The following is a 22,461-nucleotide window of genomic DNA, read 5'->3' as shown; positions in this document are numbered from 1 at the left end:
AAACTAGTCAGAAGATTGATTTGATGACTCAAAAAGAAGAAAAAGTGGTAAGTTGGAACCTAACTCACACCCTTCTCAACTCGAACGCGACCCTCTCGATTTCCGACTCTTACAACTCTGACAGTAGAGTCCACGTCAGAACGTTGTGCTGGGAAGGCGCCACCGCCGTGGGAATATGCACGGCTATGGCTGGAGTGCCGAGGCGCCAGTGTGAGCCGGCCTCGTCGTGTATCACGGAACTGTAGCCGTGCAGCCGTGTTACGGGCCCATTAGCGTGACTAACAGCCCATTAAGGCTCGTTGTGTCCGGACAGCTTTTGCGCAAAAAGCCGCCTGTCTCCGCTGCCACCGCCACCGCCGGCGACTATTTTCCGAAACGGCGCCGCGCCCAGAATTCACGAAAAATATTGACCACGTGCGCAAACAGCACTAAATCATCGCCACGGCTGTGACTTTTTCTAACCTAGTTCCGGAACGGGTTTGCAGCGAGAGTATGGGGATAAATTTCTCAGAGGACCGGGGGAGGCATTTCCGCGATCTTTTGGTGAGATAGCTAAGCCTGACACCGAGCGACGCGGAGCAATGGTTAAGGCGCTGGAAGCGGGAGGAGCGAGGTTCGAATCTTGGCCCGGATACCCAGCTTTTGATTAATATGGGTTTCGCTAAATCGATTAAGGGGAATGTCCTGTATGACTCCTTCTCCATCGCTGTGACATGCGATGTCGTGCGCCGTCTCTAACGACTTTCTTGTAGACGGGAAATTAAGCCCTCAGTTTAGTTTCTAATTAGTTCCACCGTCAGAATAGAATTTAATTAGTGAATCACCGTATCTGAATGTTAACCTAACATCCACTACGGAACATCTTTCATACTCATGCCCAAAGTACTTCAATATTAAGAAGAAAATGAAAGAAATATTCGCAATTACTAAAATATTCCTGGTTGTTATGCCGTGATCAAACGAATTCCTTGGTGAAACTCTACGTCTCGTCCCCGTGTGCGGTGGACACCCTCGAGGGTGATAGTAGCTTATCTGAATGTCCGACTCGCGTTCTAGGTCACTACTGAGTAGCCTGTGAATCTCTCACTCAGAGATGCTTTGAACGCCTCCTGAAGATGTCCTCCGCCGATGGCGACGAAACAGTTGGTTACTCTAAGGAACTAATTCTATCACGGCGAAATAGCCTGGAATATTTCAAGAAGTATGACATTTCCGGTAGTGAAAGTTTACATTTTACTTAGAGAAAATTCGCAAGTGGGGTCAAATCTCATGGAGGAAGGATGTAAATTATCAGTTTCGTCGATTACAGTGCTATCCTCTGCGACTGCGAAGCAGAATTACAGAATACGTTGAATGTAATGTAGAGTCAAATGAGCATGGAATACGGCTTGAGAGCAAGCCAAAGAACAGCGAAAGTATTGAGGAGCAGCTGAAACAACATTAGCGATAAGCTTGCAGGGCCACTTAGCAGACTCAGTGAACCGTTCTATTATCTTGGAAGCAAAACAAGGAAACAAGGAGGTTGTCAGTAGTAGACTAACACAGGCGAAGAGACCAATCCTAGCCAAAGCACGAGAAAGAAGTTTCTGAGAGCGCACGTATGTAAGACAGCATTGTATGGAAATGAGTCTCGTATTGTTGGAAAATGAAAGAGTATCGTACGGTTTGATGTGAGATGTTACAGAAGAATGCTGTATATTAATTATACTGATAGAAAATGAGGAAATCCCGCGCAGCATGGGCGAGGAAAGGAATATGTGGGAAACACTGACTAGGAGAAGGGACAGTATCACAGGATATGTGTTAAGACATCAGGGACAAACATCTGTGGAACTAAAAGGAATCTTTCTACTTTTACACGTGGAAAAGGATACGCATTAATATTCAAAGGGATTGCATGTTCTGAGAGCCTGTTCCATTTATTTCTGTCGACTGCACTCTGTGTCCATTTAGAGAAGATGTTTATCCTAGCTACGTCCTCCTGGATATTCTCTCTTCCTCGTCCTCTCGTTCCCTTATTCTCCTGCTGAATGCTGTTCTAGAAAGTCTGTTTGTAAGTTCTCCACTATGCTTTTCTGTATGAAACTTACCCCAAATTTACCTCCCACTTTATAAAAAGTCTAATTATTATCAAAACTGTGTATCCAAGAACTGTTATGCAACTTAAACTCGTATGCTAGCCTTTGACTAAACAGAATCTAATTTGAACTGAACTCTGTAACTGGCCTGAATACAACTTGTCTTTATATTAAATGCACAACGGAAGTACAGCAATTATCTGGCCCTAATCAAAATTTCCACTTACCTCCCATCTCAATAACATTTTTACAGATTTCTCGAAAACGCAACACCAAACAGTAGGCAGGCAGCCGCTAAGATAGATTTATATTTTTCGAAAAAACTTCAGACAGTGTTCAAAATGTTGTATACCGTGTGGTGCAACGTGGTGATCGGTAGTAATAAACCTTCTTTAAACAGCAGGATTGGGAGAGCAACTATTACTATGAAGAGATACTGCAAGACAACGATTTTAGAAAAAATGGTTCAAATGGTTCTGAGCACTATGGGACTCAACTGCTTTGGTCATCAGTCCCCTAGAACTTAGAACTACTTAAACCTAACTAACCTAACGACATCACACACAACCATGCCCGAGGCAGGATTCGAACCTGCGACCGTAGCAGTCGCACGGTTCCGCACTGCTCGCCTAGAACCGCGAGACCACCGCGGCCGGCACGATTTTAGAATGAAGTATATATTCAAAGAGACAAAGTAAAACTTCGCGTGATCTTCACACATAACATTGGTCTGAACAATACTACGTTTAACAAAGTGAACAATGATTTTAAAATGGTATCTTGTTAATAGAGAATTTCTATGAAAACCAAAGATGATATGTTAACGCATGACTCAGGGAAGAGGTGTGGTCTTTCTCTCAGCTCTGAGTAAGTGAATAAAGTTAACTAGTTCACAATAATCATTCCGACATACTAGCTGCGCAGTGCTGCAGCCTTACCTCAAACTTCTTCCCTTAAAAAACAACATTATTCAAAATTTAGATTCTTTTCGCCTTTCAGTACATATATCACATTCATTCTTGGTGTCCTTTACAGTAAATCTATCTTCACCCAACAGATACAATCACAAGTCAACACAGCGGTACTGAATACCTCCACCTATCACGCTTCAACTAAGAATGTATGAGACTGCGCAGAGACTGTACCACAATAAGACCAAAGATTGTTTAACAGTAACCTATCTTGCTCTCTCTCTCTCTCTCTCTCTGACATGCACATTGATTAACTTATAAAAATCAAAATGACATGCCCACCTTACGTATTCGCCGTCTTTCTTGCCGTATGGCCAGCCCAAAACCTTCTCCTCTTTAGCATTTCGTCGGTGTTACGGTGTTTGACAGCTTTCTTTATTCTTCATTTTTTCTTATCCTCCATTCCGTGTTATTTTCATCACATAACCGTTCAAAAATTTTACTTTGTATTAGTCCTTCGAATGTTAACAGTTTTTCTTCATCTTTCTTGCCAAATATTGATGCTTAATGTCGGTATAACAGTCGATTTTGAAGTTAGTACTAAGTGATCTTCCCTTTAAGATTTTTATCGGACTAAAAAGTGTTTTGTTCAAAAATGTGTGTGAAATCTTATAGGACTTAACTGCTAAGGTCATCAGTCCCTAAGCTTACACACTACTTAACCTAAATTATCCTAAGGACAAACAAACACACCCATGCCCGAGGGAGGACTGGAACCTCCGCCGGGATCAGCCGCAGCGGCTGAGACCGCTCGGCTAATCCCGCGCGGCAAAAAGTGTTTTGTTCGCTGTTTTCGGGCGGACATCTATTTTTATACCTGTTCTGCTGTTGTTACGAAAAAGTACCTTGAAGCGACCAACTGCCTTGAAAGCCAAAGCTGCATCACTTTGGATATCCTCACTTAGAACCAGATATTCGGCCTTTTCGTCATTGACACGTAATCCTGTTTTCTCAACGATTTTGTAATAATTTTGCATCATTCTCATTAATTCTGTTTTAGAACTACTAATTAATGCTACATCATCTGCGTAGTAAGTCTAGTAATGGTCACCTCCTGCATTTGGCTCCCTTGTGGATTATTTTTAGTAAATTCTGCGTCGATCTTGTCTAAGACGACTTTAAATAAAATAGGTGAAATGACGTCTCTCAGTCCAGTACACACCTTACAATTTTTAGTTTCTCCTGCAGTTCAAAATGTTCAAATGTGTGTGAATTCCTAAGGGACGAAACTGCTGAGGTCAGCGGTCCCTACACTTACACACTGCTTAAAGTCACTTATGCTAAGAACAACACACACACCCATGCCCGAGGGAGGACTCGAACCTCCGGCGAGAGGGGCCACGCAATCCGTGACATGGCGCCTCAAACCGCGCGGCCATTCCGCGCGTCTCTCCTGCGGTTGGCTACGCACATTTTAATTAATCTGATTAGCTCTGAGGGTATTTCAAACTCCCTTATTATATTTCGGAGTGTCTGTCCGAATATGCTATGATAGGCTTTTTTGATAACTTAGTTATTTGTTTTAAGTCTGAATAAATAACCTAATTTGGATCCACTACTACGGAAACCGTATTGCTAGTCACCAAGTAGTTCTTCAGATATTGGGATCAGCCCGTTTAATGGGAACATCGGTAAGATTTTATAATTAACATCCAGGAGAAGACCGAGTTTAGAATATGCACTGCACAAAATTGAGGTGAAGGAACTGGCATAGGGAAAGAAATAAAGAAATCGTGGTAGGCCACGTCAAACCCACAAAACTGACGAAAAAAATACATTTTCGAGAAATAAATTTAGCCCAAAAACAACGATATAGCGAAGCCCATACACCGGTTCCCCTGTGAAGACTGATCAATTTCGAGCGCATCCGAACTACGATAAGCACGCCTGTTATCCTCCAGAAACGGAACTATAAAAAATTGCTGAATCTGTGTGAGATTATTCAGTGTTCGCAAGAGCTGTTAAATCCGTCTCAGTCATCCAATAAGCAGAATAAATTCTTATTGAGTAGATGATATCTGTTTTCCGTGTTTGCAGTATTCTTCTTCGCCTAATGAGATGGCCGACGAATTCCGGAATTTTCCCTTAAACTAGACAGTGATATTTCCTGCCTCATTCCTGTCGAAGTGTGCTTCCGAGACTTCTTTAATAACCGTTAACTCTCCTCACTACTCAATATGTAAATGGTGTCTGAAATATGGTGGCTGTAAAATTGAAGTAAACTAAAGAAACTGCTAGCTGCGACTATTTTGTAATTTACACCTAATTAGGTGACTAGTAATATGAGAACTATTCGGAAAGTAAACTCTGTTTTTAGTCTCCCCCTGTCTGCCTGGTACAGAAAAATGATAACAAACTACATGAAAGCCGGCCGGAATGGCCGAGCGGTTCTAGGCGCTACAGCTTGGAGCCGCGCGACCGCTACGGTCGCAGGTTCGAATCCTGCCTCGAGCATGGATGTGTGTGATGTCCTTAGGTTAGTTAGGTTTAATTAGTTCTAAGTTCTAGGGGACTGATGACCTCAGCAGTTAAGTCCCATAGTGCTCAGAGCCAAACTACATGAAAACTAGCATTTTACAATATCGCAACTGTCGGACGTAATTCAGCGGCTTTCTTGGAGTATTATGCACATGGCCACGAGCAACACTGTTATGGTATCACAAATTCTGTGCTCGTTGGGTTCCAAAAGCTCTCAAGAAATTTTGGAAATTTGTGTTAAATTCCTGTGGGACAAAACTGCTGAGGTCATCGGTCCCTAGGCTTACACACTATTTAATCTAACTTGACAACACACACACTCATGCCCGCGGGAGGACTCGAACCTCCGACGGGGGAAGCCACGCGAACCGTGACAAGATGCTTCAGACCGCAAGGTGGCAGACAGAGCCCTCCTGTTCACGGATCTTTTTTTCCAAGTTATTGGCTTTCGGGCCGTGCCCATTCAGCCATCTCAACACTGGAATGTCCGTTACGACAATACGAGCTTAAGAATAATACAATATCCAGTCGTCGATCGAAGAAAACCTCAGACCCGACCATTTGGTTATCCGTCCCCGACTCACAGTCAGACCCAAACTTCCATACATGTCGTGAACCACGTGTCGACCGCGTGTACTCGTACATCCATTTTATGTATTCCCGTACAGGCGAAACATTGTACTTGAAAGCCGCTTTCCCGCAATTGCGAATAAATTTAATGTGTCTATAGAGATTGTTTTGAAATCTTGTTCGAAAACATGTCATTTTACGCAGAAAGAGTACGAAATACGTCAACCTCGTTCAAACAAAATACCTGAAGATTTCTTATTAAACGGAGTTAATGATTTTCGATTTACAATTTAATCATGCCAATCACGTCAAGGAACGCGAAACTCCTGCAACTGTATTCCACTTTAACAGCTTCACTTTTCCAGTGAAAAGAGAATAACGCGCAACAGCAATGTTAATAATTAAACAGTGCTATGCTATTTCATTAGATTACACTCCATTTGGGCGGCCTTTGTGACCGTGCGGTTATAGGCGCTTTAGTCCGGAACCGCGCTGCTGGTACGGTCGCAGGTTCGAATCCTGCCTCAGGCATGGCTGTGTGTGATGTCCTTGGGTTAGTTAGGTTTAAGTAGTTCTAAGTCTAGGGTACTGATAACCTCAGATGATAAGACCCATAGTGCTTAGAGCCATTTGAACAATCCATTTGTGAATCGCAGCATGAAAGTGTTCAAAGCAAAGACATATCTGGTACCAGTTACAGGCAAGAAACCGCGCACTCTGTCACACTGGACAAAGCACAATCGCTGGTTGCTTCACTCATATTATGAACACGAACTTCGTATTGATTCCACAGTTCGGTACTTCGAATTCGCAGATTGCGCGGCTGCAGTGGGACACAGTGAATGTTTAAAAGGTGTTCATTCAAAACGTCGTAACTGCATAGAGTCTGCACAGGACATCGTGGCCAATGGATATTCAGACAGTGGGCACGCGGGGAGGAGGGGGGGGGGGGGGCTGCAGGCAGGAGCTGCAGGGGAAATTCCAAGTGCAGGAGGGCAGGTGCCATTCTAACAGAAGCCTACATTCACATTTTCTGTAAATATTAAGCGGGTCCCTCCACACCTACACTTGCATGGTGACCATTCAAAAAGATCTGTGACCTCTGTTTAGGTTAGTATCTAAAAAGAATTCCGCCGAAAATGCTGTGGTTTATTATCGACTGGCTTGTTAACCATTTGTAACTTTCAGAGAGGTGTCATGAGTGGCGAATTTTGAGTAAAACCTGCACATTTCTATTGTTATTATGTTAAAATTTGCTTTTTTTTTGCCAAAACGCGGCGGAGTTTGCACAGACTCACCTCACTAACATGTTGTGCAGACGCAGTCGGGAGAGAATTCAGAAATGGTGGTTTATTAAATTTATTATGTGAGGAACTGAGGAAAAGTAAGGTCAATATCTTATGAGAAAGCTCATCCTCGGTACAAAATAAACGGGTAGTGTCTTACCTTACGTTGTTCCAAAATCCATACAATTTTTCGTTTCACCATCTATCAATGGCGCTTAAAAGTACATTATTTCATCAAAACACTGTAAGTAATGAAGTTTTGCATAATAACCGTATGGCAAAATACTTTCCTCTCTGAATGCTACCATTTGCCAAAATCTCATTGTGATATCTCAGACCGTTTATGGAATATGAGGAATGTTGTGGATATTTCACTCTGTATTTATCGCTGGCGCGGTGCGATCGCAAATGAGTGTGCTACATCAGATCAGTTTTCTCGAGATAGGTGACAGACAGAGACCTCTACCCAAGTCCACAGAAAAATTCAATACGTTAGCTAAATTTCATACTCAGCAATATACTATGTAAAATGCACCAAACGCAAAATCATAGCGACCTCTATTTTTCATTGCAAACTTTTTCAAATTCCACATAAATAAATTATGACCATTAACGAAATGCTGGGCATATCATAATGAACCTGTCATATACAGCTATAAGTAAAGCAAACATGAAATTTTTTACCGAATACTTTCTTTAAAATCTTTTGAGAAAGACTGCAGGGCGTGCACCTCGATTCTGACAACGCAGTGTGTTGCCGGCCGGCCGAAAGGTGGCAGAAAGTGTCGGCCTCCCCTTCTGAACATACGAATGAATTCGCTCAGCGTTTTGGACGAAAATTAGTCGTTGCACAGCCGCCACCGTATCCTGGAACTGATATCTTGCATGTGCGCTTTTTTCTACTTAAAAATATGAGGTGATGCTGATGTTTTCTTGTAAGAGGAGAGGGGACGTGAGGCGCGACTACGGAAAAAGTGGGCATCTTTATGGAGAGGAGATGATGTCTAAACTGATAATGATGCCAAGGACGAGAGTCACGATCAGGGAACACAAGAACACACTTCATATAATGTGATTGTTCCAACATGTCCGGTTTCAACAATCTTATGCTGCCAACATCTGATCTTATGCAACTTGTTAAAAGACTGTCTTGCTACATTACACGAAGTCTGTACAACAAAGGCACTCCACACATGTATACATCTTGATAAAGGACATAGAGTTGGTAAAATGAATACAGTTGATAACATACTCATACGATGTGTGGCTAGAAAAAAACCGGACTAGTACTGGTGAAACAATAAAACGAATGCAATAAGGCTGAAAGTCACGTGGCCTGTCACGTAACTCTCGCTCCGCCTACTGCTCGAGTTTCATCTGCCTCCTGCACTCAGTCTGCCCGTGGCGTCTGTTTTAAGTAGTTGACGTTTTGTCTGTGCGTCGGAAAATGTTGAGTGTACAGAAAGAACAGCGTGTTAACATCAAATTTTGTTTCAAACTAGGAAAATCTGCAAGTGAAACGTTTGTAATGTTACAACAAGTGTACGGCGATGATTGTTTATCGCGAACACAAGTGTTTGAGTGGTTTAAACGATTTAAAGACGGCCGCGAAGACACCAGTGATGACACTCGCACTGTCAGACCATTGTCAGCAAAAACTGATGCAAACATTGAAAAAATCGGTAAACTTGTTCGACAAGATCGCCGTTTAACAATCAGAGCAGTGTCTGAGTTAACAGGAGTTGACAAGGAAGGTGTCGAACAAGTTTACCGATTTTTTCAATGTTTGCATCAGTTTTTGCTGACAATGGTCTGACAGTGCGAGTGTCATCACTGGTGTCTTCGCGGCCATCTTTAAATCGTTTAAACCACTCAAACACTTGTGTTCGCGATAAACAATCATCGCCGTACACTTGTTGTAACATTACAAACGTTTCACTTGCAGATTTTCCTAGTTTGAAACAAAATTTGATGTTAACACGCTGTTCTTTCTGTACACTCAACATTTTCCGACGCACAGACAAAACGTCAACTACTTAAAACAGACGCCACGGGCAGACTGAGTGCAGGAGGCAGATGAAACTCGAGCAGTAGGCGGAGCGAGAGTCACGTGACAGGCCATGCGAATTTCAGCCTTATTGCATTCGTTTTATTGTTTCACCAGTACTAGTCCGGTTTTTTTCTAGCCACACCTCGTACTAGGGCTTCTGATGAAATATGGATACATCGATATACATTCCAAAAGGTCTCGATATAAACCAGTTATATCTTCTTCACTGGTACATCGATATATCGATATCGGAAAGGAAATATTGAGCACCGACTTTTTTTTATATTATACTTCTTTCGCAGTTTCGTAAATGTCTGAAATTTTCTTTTGAAATTGTAGTAGAGCATAATTTTCCTTTCACTGTGTGAAGGAGTTTTACTAGTTTTTTAGCTTTCGTCAGGTCTAGTCTGTTAGCAATTGTAGGTGGCACAAAGAAGTAGTCCAATGGAATGGGAGGGGAGAGAGGGGGGACAGGTCGGGGAAGGGGTGGCAGTGCGAATGAAATAACAAGATGATTTCCGAAGTGAAGGAGTAGCACACCATTTGCATTAAAAAACAACTTTTATCGCTGCTAGTGTGCTATTGCTTGACATCGACGTTCTTCAAAAACAGTTATTGAAAATGATGAACAAAAATCTAAGTGACGAGACTGGTCTTTCCGGTGTGCGAAGACGTGCTGAAGGGGAATGCTGACATTATCGGCACTCGGCGCTACGAACAGAAACTGCAACGTTTAACTGCACCACGCAGTTTTGACACTTCAGCTGCTAGGTCGCTGGCGTTGGCAGAAATGAATAAATAGGGAAGTCGACATGAAGTGTTCCGGACAAATCCGATATGTGATGAAACCTAACGACGGGTCCATCGGACACCTTCTATTGTGCCACTTACATCCAGTTATCATTGCTAACAAAATGAAATGCACCACTTTGCTTTTGTTCTACGGTAGAACAACAGCAAAATGGTACTTTTCATTTATTATAATGTTGTTCTACGAAGAACCGAAGGTAAATTCTGTTTACATGTTAACCAAGTGGTTATCCCCATTAGTCAAAGTGCCTTGCTTTCCTTTCAATTCTTGCTCGAAGCGGGATAAGCAGTCTGTTAGCTTGTTGATGTACAGAATATTTAAACCAAAAAAATGGACAGGCAGTATGTTTACAATATGCGGCCAACGTTTTTATATGGCAGAATTTCGATATCTTTTGCGGGTACATATCGATTCATTTTTCGAAATATCGAGGGCCTGTTATGATATTTTTGAAAGTATCGATGTATCGGATGCCCAAAATTTTAAAAATATCAACGGTCCTGCTTCGTACCGTCCATGCATATCGACGTTGGACATGGCGTCCCAAGCTTGCCGCACGACGCTTTAGGCAAACTTGGGAGGTGCATTTTGTCAACTCTAGGTTCTTTAACAAGATATGTATATGTGTGTGGAGTGCCTTTGGTGTACTGACTTCATGCAATGTAACGTGGCACTTTTACAGCAAGTTCCACAAGATCAGATGTTTGCAGCATAAGACTTGAAACGCCGGCCGGGGTGGCCGAGCGGTTCTAGGCGCTACAGTCTGGAACCGCGTGACCGCTGCGGTCGCAGGTTCGAATTCTGCCTCGGGCATGGATCTGTGTGATGTCCTTAGGTTAGATAGGTTTAAGTAGTTCTAAATTCTAGGGGACAGATGAGCTCAGAAGTTAATTCCCATAGTGCTCAGAGCCATTTGAACCAAGACTTGAAGCTGGCTGTCTTGGAGAAATAAAAATTTCTATACTGAAATTCTACACATCTACATCTACATCCATACTCCGCAAGCCACCTGACACTGTGTGGCGGAGGGTACCCTGAGTACCTCTATCGGTTCTCCCTTCTATTCCAGTCACATATTGTTCGTGGAAAGAAGGACTGTCGGTATGCCTCTGTGTGGGCTCTAATCTCTCTGATTTTATCCTCATAGTCTCTTCGCGAGATATACGTAGGAGGGAGCAATATACTGCTTGACTCCTCGGTGAAGGTATGTTCTCGAAACTTCAACAAAAGCCCATACCGAGCTACTGAGCGTCTCTCCTGCAGGGTCTTCCACTGGAGCTTATCTGTCACGTCCGTAACGCTTTCGCGATTACTAAATGATCCTGTAACGAAGCGCGCTGCTCTCCGTTGGATCTTCTCTATCTCTTCTATCAACCCTATCTGGTACGGATCCCACACTGCTGAGCAGTATTCAAGCAGTGGGCGAACAAGCGTACTGTAACCTACTTCCTTTGTTTTCGGATTGCATTTCCTTAGGATTCTTCCAATGAATCTCAGTCTGGCATCTGCTTTACCAACGATCAACTTTATATGATCATTCCATTTTAAATCACTCCTAATGCGTACTCCCAGATAATTTATGGAATTAACTGCTTCCAGTTGCTGACCAGCTATATTGTAGCTAAATGATACGGGATCATTCTTTCTATGTATTCGCAGCACATTACACTTGTCTACATTGAGATTCAATTGCCATTCCCTGCACCATGCATCAATTCGCTGAAGATCCTCCTACATTTCAGTACAATTTTCCATTGTTAAAACCTCTCGATATACCACAGCATCATCCGCAAAAAGCCTCAGTGAACTTCCGATGTCATCCGTAAGGTCATTTATGTATATTGTGAATAATAACGGTCCTACGACGCTCCCCTGCGGGAGTGTGTTCTTCCTTTCCAGCCATACACATCGCCCCACAGCAGAAGATGTGTATTTTACAAAAGATCAGGGTACAGTTTGAGACTCCCTGTGGATCCCAGAACAGACATGGTGCCTAGGTGTAGTTGCGGCGTTGGAGGCCGTTGGTGACTTAGCGGTATTCAGAAACAGTCCAGTGAATGCGAAAGTCAACTGCGGCGTGGCGTACCCTCTCGGTTTCACCTGTGTGGAATGAGACGGAACCAGTTCTCTGGTAGTGAAACGCCGCTGGACCATTAAGCTGGAGCCGTGGAAAGCCGCGAGCGGTCGAGTGGCACACGTCTTCGTCCGCTGTCGCCTGCTGCGGTCTTCGGCTAACGGCACCGCCAAGCCCCTGCGGCCGCCCACCTGCCGAGCTGAGAGAGCGACCGCTCGCCAGCGCGTGTGGGATGATTGCCGTCCGCTCAAGGGCGCCATTCCCCGGCGCCCACCACACCCGGTGAACTGCAGGGTAAACACACGGATTGATTGCCACAACCCGCTTCCTTATTCCGCGGTTTAAGGCCCACTCGTAGCGGGTCTGCTAAACGCAGGACAATCCCGTCAGTTTGGACGAGGAGGCAAGGACTGGTCACTGACCCTGAATACGCTCAAATGTCAAGTAATGGACTGACGTAACCATGTGATTCTGAGGAGTAGAGATGGGTAGTTCGCGAACGAACGGGTGCAAAGGAACGGTTCACCAAGATGAACGACAGGACCGAGGAACGAATTCCAAGGAACGATCGGTTCATAGTTCACTTCGGTCGCGGCGGTCTACTTATAGTTCCCGGAAACGAGGAACGATCGGTTTATAGTTCAGTCACGGCGGTCTACTTATAGTTCCCGGGAGCGAGGAACGATCGGTTCATAGTTCACTTCGGTCGCGGCGGTCACTTCGGCAGTTCTCGTTCCAGCCTCGGTCGCGTGCTCGTCTCAGTCTCTGTCTCCCTCGGCCGCACTCTTCGTTCTTCCCATGACCACCTGTCTCAGTTCCACTGCCGACTGCTCCTAGTTAGTTCAGTATCCAGTTGTTCGTTTCGTTCACTGCGCTCGCCCATTTTACATGTGTTCCAAACTGTTCTCGCACTTGAGTCTGGCTATTCAGCGTCCACGACCGGTAATCAAAAAGTATTTTATAGTTACGTAAATTACATAAAAATTACGTTATATGTAATAGGTACGTCTTTTCAGGTAACAAAAGGGCATATCAGCTCACTTCATTATATCGATGAACAGCAGAAAACATACTTACAACAAAGCAAGTTTTTTTTGTTATTCATATGTTTTTAGGTTTCATCGACTTGATTCAGCAACTAACTTTCAATAATTTGCTTAATTTTTAGTGTAAGAAAATTCATATAAAACGATTTTCGTGTATCTTTCATATACAAAACATTACATTTAGGAAGGCTCTAATTATTTTTAAGTTTGGTTGTTTCCAATTTGCATTACCTGCTAGTTTGGTTTCTTTGCAAAAAAAAAAAGAAAAAAAAGAAAGTGGGTTGTGGGACATTTTGGCTCAGTAGGAAAAGCGGTGCCTCTCCATTTGAAAAGAACCAAAAACTTTATTACTGCGAACTTAATTATTATTATTATTGCTGCATTAACTTTAATAATGCAACACAAAAACCTAATTTTTACTAAGCATGTGACGCAAGTATGATGAGAAAACCACATTTTATTTTATGCTTCCATAAAGTCTACGTCGTCTACGAACTCAGAGACAACGTGAAGTATATATAGGGTGTAAAAGATTATTGTTTACAACGTAGCATAGCTATGTAGTGGAAGTCGAAACGAAGAATTTTATACAAGACACTTGTGGTCTATTAAGATGGGAAACAGCCACCAACAGGTTTACAAGACTACATGTGCTATAGCCCATGCGCTTCGAGTGAGATTTTCATGTTCTCTTCTCCAACTCTCTACACATCGTCATCGATTGTTTTGCCATTGTTCCTTGCATTAGCTTGTTATTTCTACACTGCCTAGTTATTACATGTTTGTCTGTTTGTTGTACCCGCTCGTTACGGGCAACACATCGTCCGTAATTGGCGAGCAGTCTAGTCTACTGACTGGTTTAATGCGGCCCGCCACGAATTCCTTTCCTGTGCCAACCTCTTCATCTCAGAGTAGCACTTGCAACCTACGTCCTCAATTATTTGCTTGACGTATTCCAATCTCTGTCTTCCTCTACAGTTTTTGCCCTCTACAGCTCCCTCTAGTACCATGGAAGTCATTCCCTCATGTCTTAGCAGATGTCCTATCATTCTGTCCCTTCCCCTTATCAGTGTTTTCCACATATTCCTTTCCTCTCCGATTCTGCGTAGAACCTCCTCATTCCTTACCTTATCAGTCCATCTAATTTTCAACATTCGTCTATAGCACCACATCTCAAATGCTTCGATTCTCTTCTGTTCCGGTTTTCCCACAGTCCATGTTTCACTACCATACAATGATGTACTCCAGACCTACATCCTCAGAAATTTCTTCCTCAAATTAAGGGCGGTATTTGATATTAGTAGACTTCTCTTGGCCAGAAATGCCTTTTTTGCCATAGCGAGCCTGCTTTTGATGTCCTCCTTGCTTTGTCCGTCATTGGTTATTTTACTGCCTGGGTAGCAGAATTCCTTAACTTCATTAACTTCGTGACCATCAATCCTGACGTTAACTTTCTCGCTGTTCTCATTTCTACACTCCTGGAAATTGAAATAAGAACACCGTGAATTCATTGTCCCAGGAAGGGGAAACTTTATTGACACATTCCTGGGGTCAGATAAATCACATGATCACACTGACAGAACCATAGGCACATAGACACAGGCAACAGAGCATGCACAATGTCGGCACTAGTACAGTGTATATCCACCTTTCGCAGCAATGCAGGCTGCTATTCTCCCATGGAGACGATCGTAGAGATGCTGGATGTAGTCCTGTGGAACGGCTTGCCATGCCATTTCCACCTGGCGCCTCAGTTGGACCAGCGTTCGTGCTGGACGTGCAGACCGCGTGAGACGACGCTTCATCCAGTCCCAAACATGCTCAATGGGGGACAGATCCGGAGATCTTGCTGGCCAGGGTAGTTGACTTACACCTTCTAGAGCACGTTGGGTGGCACGGGATACATGCGGACGTGCATTGTCCTGTTGGAACAGCAAGTTCCCTTGCCGGTCTAGGAATGGTAGAACGATGGGTTCGATGACGGTTTGGATGTACTGTGCACTATTCAGTGTCCCCTCGACGATCACCAGTGGTGTACGGCCAGTGTAGGAGATCGCTCCCCACACCATGATGCCGGGTGTTGGCCCTGTGTGCCTCGGTCGTATGCAGTCCTGATTGTGGCGCTCACCTGCACGGCGCCAAACACGCATACGACCATCATTGGCACCAAGGCAGAAGCGACTCTCATCGCTGAAGACGACACGTCTCCATTCGTCCCTCCATTCACGCCTTATCGCGACACCACTGGAGGCGGGCTGCACGATGTTGGGGCGTGAGCGGAAGACGGCCTAACGGTGTGCGGGACCGTAGCCCAGCTTCATGGAGACGGTTGCGAATGGTCCTCGCCGATACCCCAGGAGCAACAGTGTCCCTAATTTGCTGGGAAGTGGCGGTGCGGTCCCCTACGGCACTGCGTAGGATCCTACGGTCTTGGCGTGCATCCGTGCGTCGCTGCGGTCCGGTCCCAGGTCGACGGGCACGTGCACCTTCCGCCGACCACTGGCGACAACATCGATGTACTGTGGAGACCTCACGCCCCACGTGTTGAGCAATTCGGCGGTACGTCCACCCGGCCTCCCGCATGCCCACTATACGCCCTCGCTCAAAGTCCGTCAACTGCACATACGGTTCACGTCCACGCTGTCGCGGCATGCTACCAGTGTTAAAGACTGCGATGGAGCTCCGTATGCCACGGCAAACTGGCTGACACTGACGGCGGCGGTGCACAAATGCTGCGCAGCTAGCGCCATTCGACGGCCAACACCGCGGTTCCTGGTGTGTCCGCTGTGCCGTGCGTGTGATCATTGCTTGTACAGCCCTCTCGCAGTGTCCGGAGCAAGTATGGTGGGTCTGACACACCGGTGTCAATGTGTTCTTTTTTCCATTTCCAGGAGTGTATTACTGCTCATTACCTTCGTCTTTCTCCGATTTACTCTCAAACCATACTGTGTACTCATTAGACTGTTCATTCCGTTCAGCAGATCATTTAATTCTTCTTCACTTTCACTCAGGATAGCAATGTCATCAGCGAATCGTATCACTGATATCCTTTCACCTTGTATTTTAATTCCACTCCTGAACCTTCCTTTTATTTCCATCATTGCTTCCTCGATGTACAGATTGAAGAGTAGGGGCGAAAGGCTACAGCCTTGTCTTACACCCTTCTTAATACGAGCACTTCGTTCTTGATCGTCCACTCTTATTATTCCCTCTTGGTTGTTGTACATATTGTATATGACCTGTCTCTCCCTATAGCTTACCCCTACTTTTTTCAGAATCTCGAACAGCTTGCACCATTTTATATTGTCGAACGCTTTTTCCAGGTCGACAAATCCTATGAAACTGTCTTGATTTTTCTTTAGCCTTGCTTCCATTATTAGCCATAACGTCAGAATTGCCTCTCTCGTCCCTTTACTTTTCCTAAAACGAAACTGATCGTCACCTAGCGCATTCTCAATTTTCTTTTCCATTCTTCTGTGTATTATTCTTGTAAGCAGCTTCGATGCATGAGCTGTTAAGCTGATTGTGCGATAATTCTCGCACTTGTCAGCTCTTGCCGTCTTCGGAATTGTGTGGATGATGCTTTTCCGAAAGTCAGATGGTATGTCGCCAGACTGTTGGCTAAACGAGAGGTTCTGCAGAATCACAGAAATTACTTCTAAAAGTGTGTAAGAATTCTGTAATGAATAAAAACTCTATACTCCAGGGGGGAGGCAAATGCCCCCTTTTGGTGTCCTCCATCCTTCAGTCACCTACACTACTACACTCCTGGAAATTGAAATAAGAACACCGTGAATTCATTGTCCCAGGAAGGGGAAACTTTATTGACACATTCCTGGGGTCAGATACATCACATGATCACACTGACAGAACCACAGGCACATAGACACAGGCAACAGAGCATGCACAATGTCGGCACTAGTACAGTGTATATTCACTTTTCGCAGCAATGCAGGCTGCTATTCTCCCATGGAGACGATCGTAGAAATGCTGGATGTAGTCCTGTGGAACGGCTTGCCATGCCATTTCCACCTGGCGCCTCAGTTGGACCAGCGTTCGTGCTGGACGTGCAGACCGCGTGAGACGACGCTTCATCCAGTCCCAAACATCCGGAGATCTTGCTGGCCAGGGTAGTTGACTTACACCTTCTAGAGCACGTTGGGTGGCACGGGATACATGCGGACGTGCATTGTCCTGTTGGAACAGCAAGTTCCCTTGCCGGTCTAGGAATGGTAGAACGATGGGTTCGATGACGGTTTGGATGTACCGTGCACTATTCAGTGTCCCCTCGACGATCACCAGTGGTGTACGGCCAGTGTAGGAGATCGCTCCCCACACCATGATGCCGGGTGTTGGCCCTGTGTGCCTCGGTCGTATGCAGTCCTGATTGTGGCGCTCACCTGCACGGCGCCAAACACGCAAACGACCATCATTGGCGCCAAGGCAGAAGCGACTCTCATCGCTGAAGACGACACGTCTCCATTCGTCCCTCCATTCACGCCTGTCGCGACACCACTGGAGGTGGGCTGCACGATGTTGGGGCGTGAGCGGAAGACGGCCTAACGGCGTGCGGGACCGTAGCCCAGCTCCATGGAGACGGTTGCGAATGGTCCTCGCCGATACCCCAGGAGCAACAGTGTCCCTAATTTGCTGGGAAGTGGCGGTGCGGTCCCCTACGGCACTGCGTAGGATCCTACGGTCTTGGCGTGCATCCGTGCGTCGCTGCGGTCCGGTCCCAGGTCGACGGGCACGTGCACCTTCCGCCGACCACTGGCGACAACATCGATGTACTGTGGAGACCTCACGCCCCACGTGTTGAGCAATTCGGCGGTACGTCCACCCGGCCTCCCGCATGCCCACTATACGCCCTCGCTCAAAGTCCGTCAACTGCACATACGGTTCACGTCCACGCTGTCGCGGCATGCTACCAGTGTTAAAGACTGCGATGGAGCTCCGTATGCCACGGCAAACTGGCTGACACTGACGGCGGCGGTGCACAAATGCTGCGCAGCTAGCGCCATTCGACGGCCAACACCGCGGTTCCTGGTGTGTCCGCTGTGCCGTGCGTGTGATCATTGCTTGTACAGCCCTCTCGCAGTGTCCGGAGCAAGTACGGTGGGTCTGACACACCGCTGTCAATGTGTTCTTTTTTCCATTTCCAGGAGTGTAGTTTTCAGTTTTTCATAAGAACCATTTACCAAGCACAAATGAACGGTGAACGAGTAAAAATGAACGGTTCCCAAAAAAGAACGATCAGCAGTGGACTAGTTCCCAAGGATGAACGAGTTTGGCCATCTCTACTGAGGAGTTCAGTAGTTACATCAGTGTTTCGGTACCACTGGAATCCTTCGGGGATGCTGCTTGGAGAAACACTTACTTTCATTATTTGCCTGTTTGGAAATGTGTCGGTGCTATTCCATAACAATTTGTTTTGTACGAGGTTATTCGCAAAGTAAGGAACGATCGGTCGCAAGATGGAAAATACAGTGAAAATCTGATGAAGCTTTGCACAGATGCGTTGGGCACTGTGTCTAGTACGCCCATCGATCGCATCATGTCGCTCTTTTCAGTTCTGAGCTCACAGTGATAAAGTAAAGATGGCTAGAAGTTAGTATCTCCCCCACTTATGAGTGCCTGGCGAAAGATTTCGCCTGAAGATATGCAATCCACATAACATAACTGTCATGTGGTTCGTTCTACACGGCAATTCTCGGCCGCACTCTGCAGGGGCAATGAAGATGCTCCTGCAGCATTTTCGATGGGAAGTGTTTGATCACTCACAATACAGCCCGTAATAGGCTACCCCTGAGGTTCATCTCTGCTCAAATGAACCGCTGGCTATGAAGACAATATTTTGACACGAGCTGCAGTCCAGAGTAAAAAATTGTAGAAAAGCACTTGCGGCTGTCTTCTACAACGAGAGAACTGAAAAGTTAGTACAACGCTACAACAGATGTCTAAGCCTGAGCGGCGACTGTGTAGAGAAGTAGCTGGAAGGTGTAGCTAACCGTTGCAAATAAAACAGTTTTGATTTTCATTGTGGTTTCCATTTCGCGACCTATCGTTCGTTACTTTCCGAAAAGCCCTCGTATATATGTAGTGTTAGGTCTTTGCGACATGTTCGAAAGAACGGACGCCATTCAGTATGGATGAAGACAGAAGAAATTACAAACATTGACTGAGACTGGACATTGATTATATCAATGGGGAAAGTTGAAAATTTGTGCCAGACCTGGACTCGAACCCTGGTCTCCTGCTTACAAGGCAGTTGCACTGACCAGTGCGACAGCCACGCACAGTGGTCACCGCAGATCTATGGAATGGCTTAGCACGCGTCCCGTCAGAGCCAAATTCTGAACTTATCTACACACTACTACTGTAGTGGCCCTTGCCCGTTATCCTCATGACTTGCGCTGTTCGCAGATTCCTGTAAGAGTTCGAGCCTGGTATGCATCCGCCTTGAAGACATCGCTGGTCAAAAATCTACCTCGTGAGCAGGAGACCCACGTTCGAACCCCAGGCCGGCCCAAATTTGCAGCTTTCCTCATTGATTTAAGCTATGCCGACTCGCAGTTAATGTCTGTAATTTCTACGTGTCTCAATCCATACTGCTTGCTAGATGAAAATAGTGTCTATTCTTTCGGACATGTCCGAAACAACAGACGCAACACACACACACACATATATATATAAGGGGAGGACGGCCATGATGTCTTCAGTGTGGATCCACACCAGGCTCGAACTCTTACGGGAATCGGCGAACCGCGAAATGCAGCGTGTAATGACGATAATGGGCAAGGGGCGCTATCTTAGTAGCGTGTGAAGAAGTTGAGGATTTGGGTCTGACGGGAGGCTGTTATGTCAGTCCGTGGAGTTGTGCTGATCATTGTGGCCACATGATGCAATGATCAGCGTGTCCGCCTAGGAAGCAGGAGACATGAGTTCGAAACCCAATATATATATATATATATATATATATATATATATATATATATATATATATATATATATATATGAGGTCTAAGCAACGATAGGTCGCGAAATGGAAACCACAGTGAAAATGAAAACTGTTTTATTTGCAACAGTTAGCTACAACTTCCAGCTACTTATCTCCGTAGCCGCCGACCCGACAGACGTTCGTCGTAGCGTTGTACCAACATTCCAATACCCTCGTTATAGAAGGCAGCCGCCAGTGCTTTCCGCCTACGGTTCGTTGTCTGTGCCAAAATGTTGTCTTCATAGCCAGCAGTTCATGTAAGCAGAGATGAAACTCAGAGGGAGACAATTAGGGGCTGTATTGTGGGTAATCAAACATTTCCAACTGAAAACGATTCAGGAGAATCTTCATTGTCCCTGCAGTATGCGGCTGAGAATTGTCTCGAAGAAGAAAACGCACGATTGTTATGTAATGTTGGCTGCATAGCTTCAGGCGAAATTTCTCACCAGGTCCTCGTACTTGGCGGGAGACACTATTGTTTCTAGGTATCTCTATGTGCTCCCTCTGTTTTCAGAACTGAACAGAACGACGTAACGCGACCGGCGGACATACTAGAGACAGTGCCTAACACACCTGTGCATAAAACGTCATCAGATTTTCACTGTGGTTTCCATTTCGCGACCGATCGTTCCTTACTTTCCGAATAACCCTCGTATGTATATATATATGTGTACGTGTGTGTCACGCAGATTGGTGTAAGTGCAGATATTTTTATATCTGGCACCTTTATATGTACACACATCACTGTGTTGACTGCTTTTTCTCTGCGTCTAACAGTGTTTCCAAAAACACGTTACAGACTTTACGACCTCATGCTTTCTGCATGGCGGTGAATTGAGTGACACCTGGCAGTATACACGAACCATTTACATCCACACTTCAACACTTGACTTGCTGCCCAGGGGAAAATAAGCCACTGCTTGCCCTTGCCATATGTACTTGAAGGTACTACCAAAGTAAAAACATACGACTTCTAATAACTGTAATTATTAATCTCGGCAGCCAGAGACTGTGGCCATGTATGTGTGAGTTTCACTTTCATGTGCGTGTGTGTGTGTGTGTGTGTGTGTGTTTGTGTGTGTGTGTGTGTTGTCTAATTCCGATGAAGGCCTTTTTGGAGGAAAGCTTATTTGCCTCTCACTCTTTTTGTTGTGCCTCTCTGTGAGTCAGCTTCGCCGACAAATGGTGTATAGCAACGATCCTTTCCATAATATTGTCATTATTCCAACCAGGATTTTCCATTAATTTTCAACTTGCCATAATTGTATGAAAGGCGGCGAAGCTTTACGATGTAAGGCAGAAATTTCGGCTGCCTGACAATCTTGCCAGTCGGCGTTAGGACGTGCCTGGAGCCAGTTCATGTGTGATAGTCGACGATGGGACTTGTCTTACGTGATAGTTGGCTTTGCCATGCTATCGGATTTTATTAACTTTTCTAGAGGAATCGTTTCATAATACTAAACTGTTACTATTTTACGGTGTTTAAAAGTAAGTGCATCGTAATAGCTCCGTGGGAGTAATGTTATATAAATTAGCTACCAGTACCACGAATTAAAACCACAGGTCGCATCTTGTGAAGAATCCAGTGCGCTACAAGAGCAGCTTTGAGGGACGACATCTACGAGAGATTCACATAGATCAGGCGGGAGAAAATCCTTCGCGCCGATTCACTAAGATAACTGCGCAGTCCCCGGGTGTGAAGGCTTGACCAGTACACTGTACGTCACCTATATCGCTTTTTACGGAATCGCGGCTGAGCTGAGAAACGTGAACGCAGTTTGGGATCGCGAGGTGAGTTTGCATATTGCCTCCAAATGTGAGGACGGCACCTGTTAACACCTCTTTTAACAGTTCGGGTGTACAGTAATTTGCAACATGCTATTTGATGGATTACAGTTACATAGAAGTAGGCCAGTCGAAACAAGGCCCCGGGAGTAGACAACATTCCATTAGAAATACTGATAGCCTTGGGAGAGCCAGCCCTGACAAAACTGTACCACCTGGTGAGCACGATGTATGAGACAGGCGAATTACCCTCAGACTTGAAGAATATAATAATTCCAATCCCAAAGAAAGCAGATGTTGATAGATGTGAAAATT

At 45.1% G+C, this 22,461-nt stretch overlaps 1 protein-coding gene across 1 annotated transcript in view; it reads left to right on the top strand.

The window, feature by feature from the left end:
• The window catches only part of LOC126262829 (putative phosphatidate phosphatase), a 418,821-nt gene that overhangs the window by 377,826 nt on the left and 18,534 nt on the right, over window positions 1–22,461 (top strand). The gene's annotated exons all lie outside the window — the stretch shown is intronic.

Source organism: Schistocerca nitens, chromosome 6, assembly GCF_023898315.1.
Source record: "Schistocerca nitens isolate TAMUIC-IGC-003100 chromosome 6, iqSchNite1.1, whole genome shotgun sequence".
NCBI lineage: Eukaryota > Metazoa > Arthropoda > Insecta > Orthoptera > Acrididae > Schistocerca > Schistocerca nitens.
This window is presented reverse-complemented; position numbering and strand designations above follow the sequence as displayed.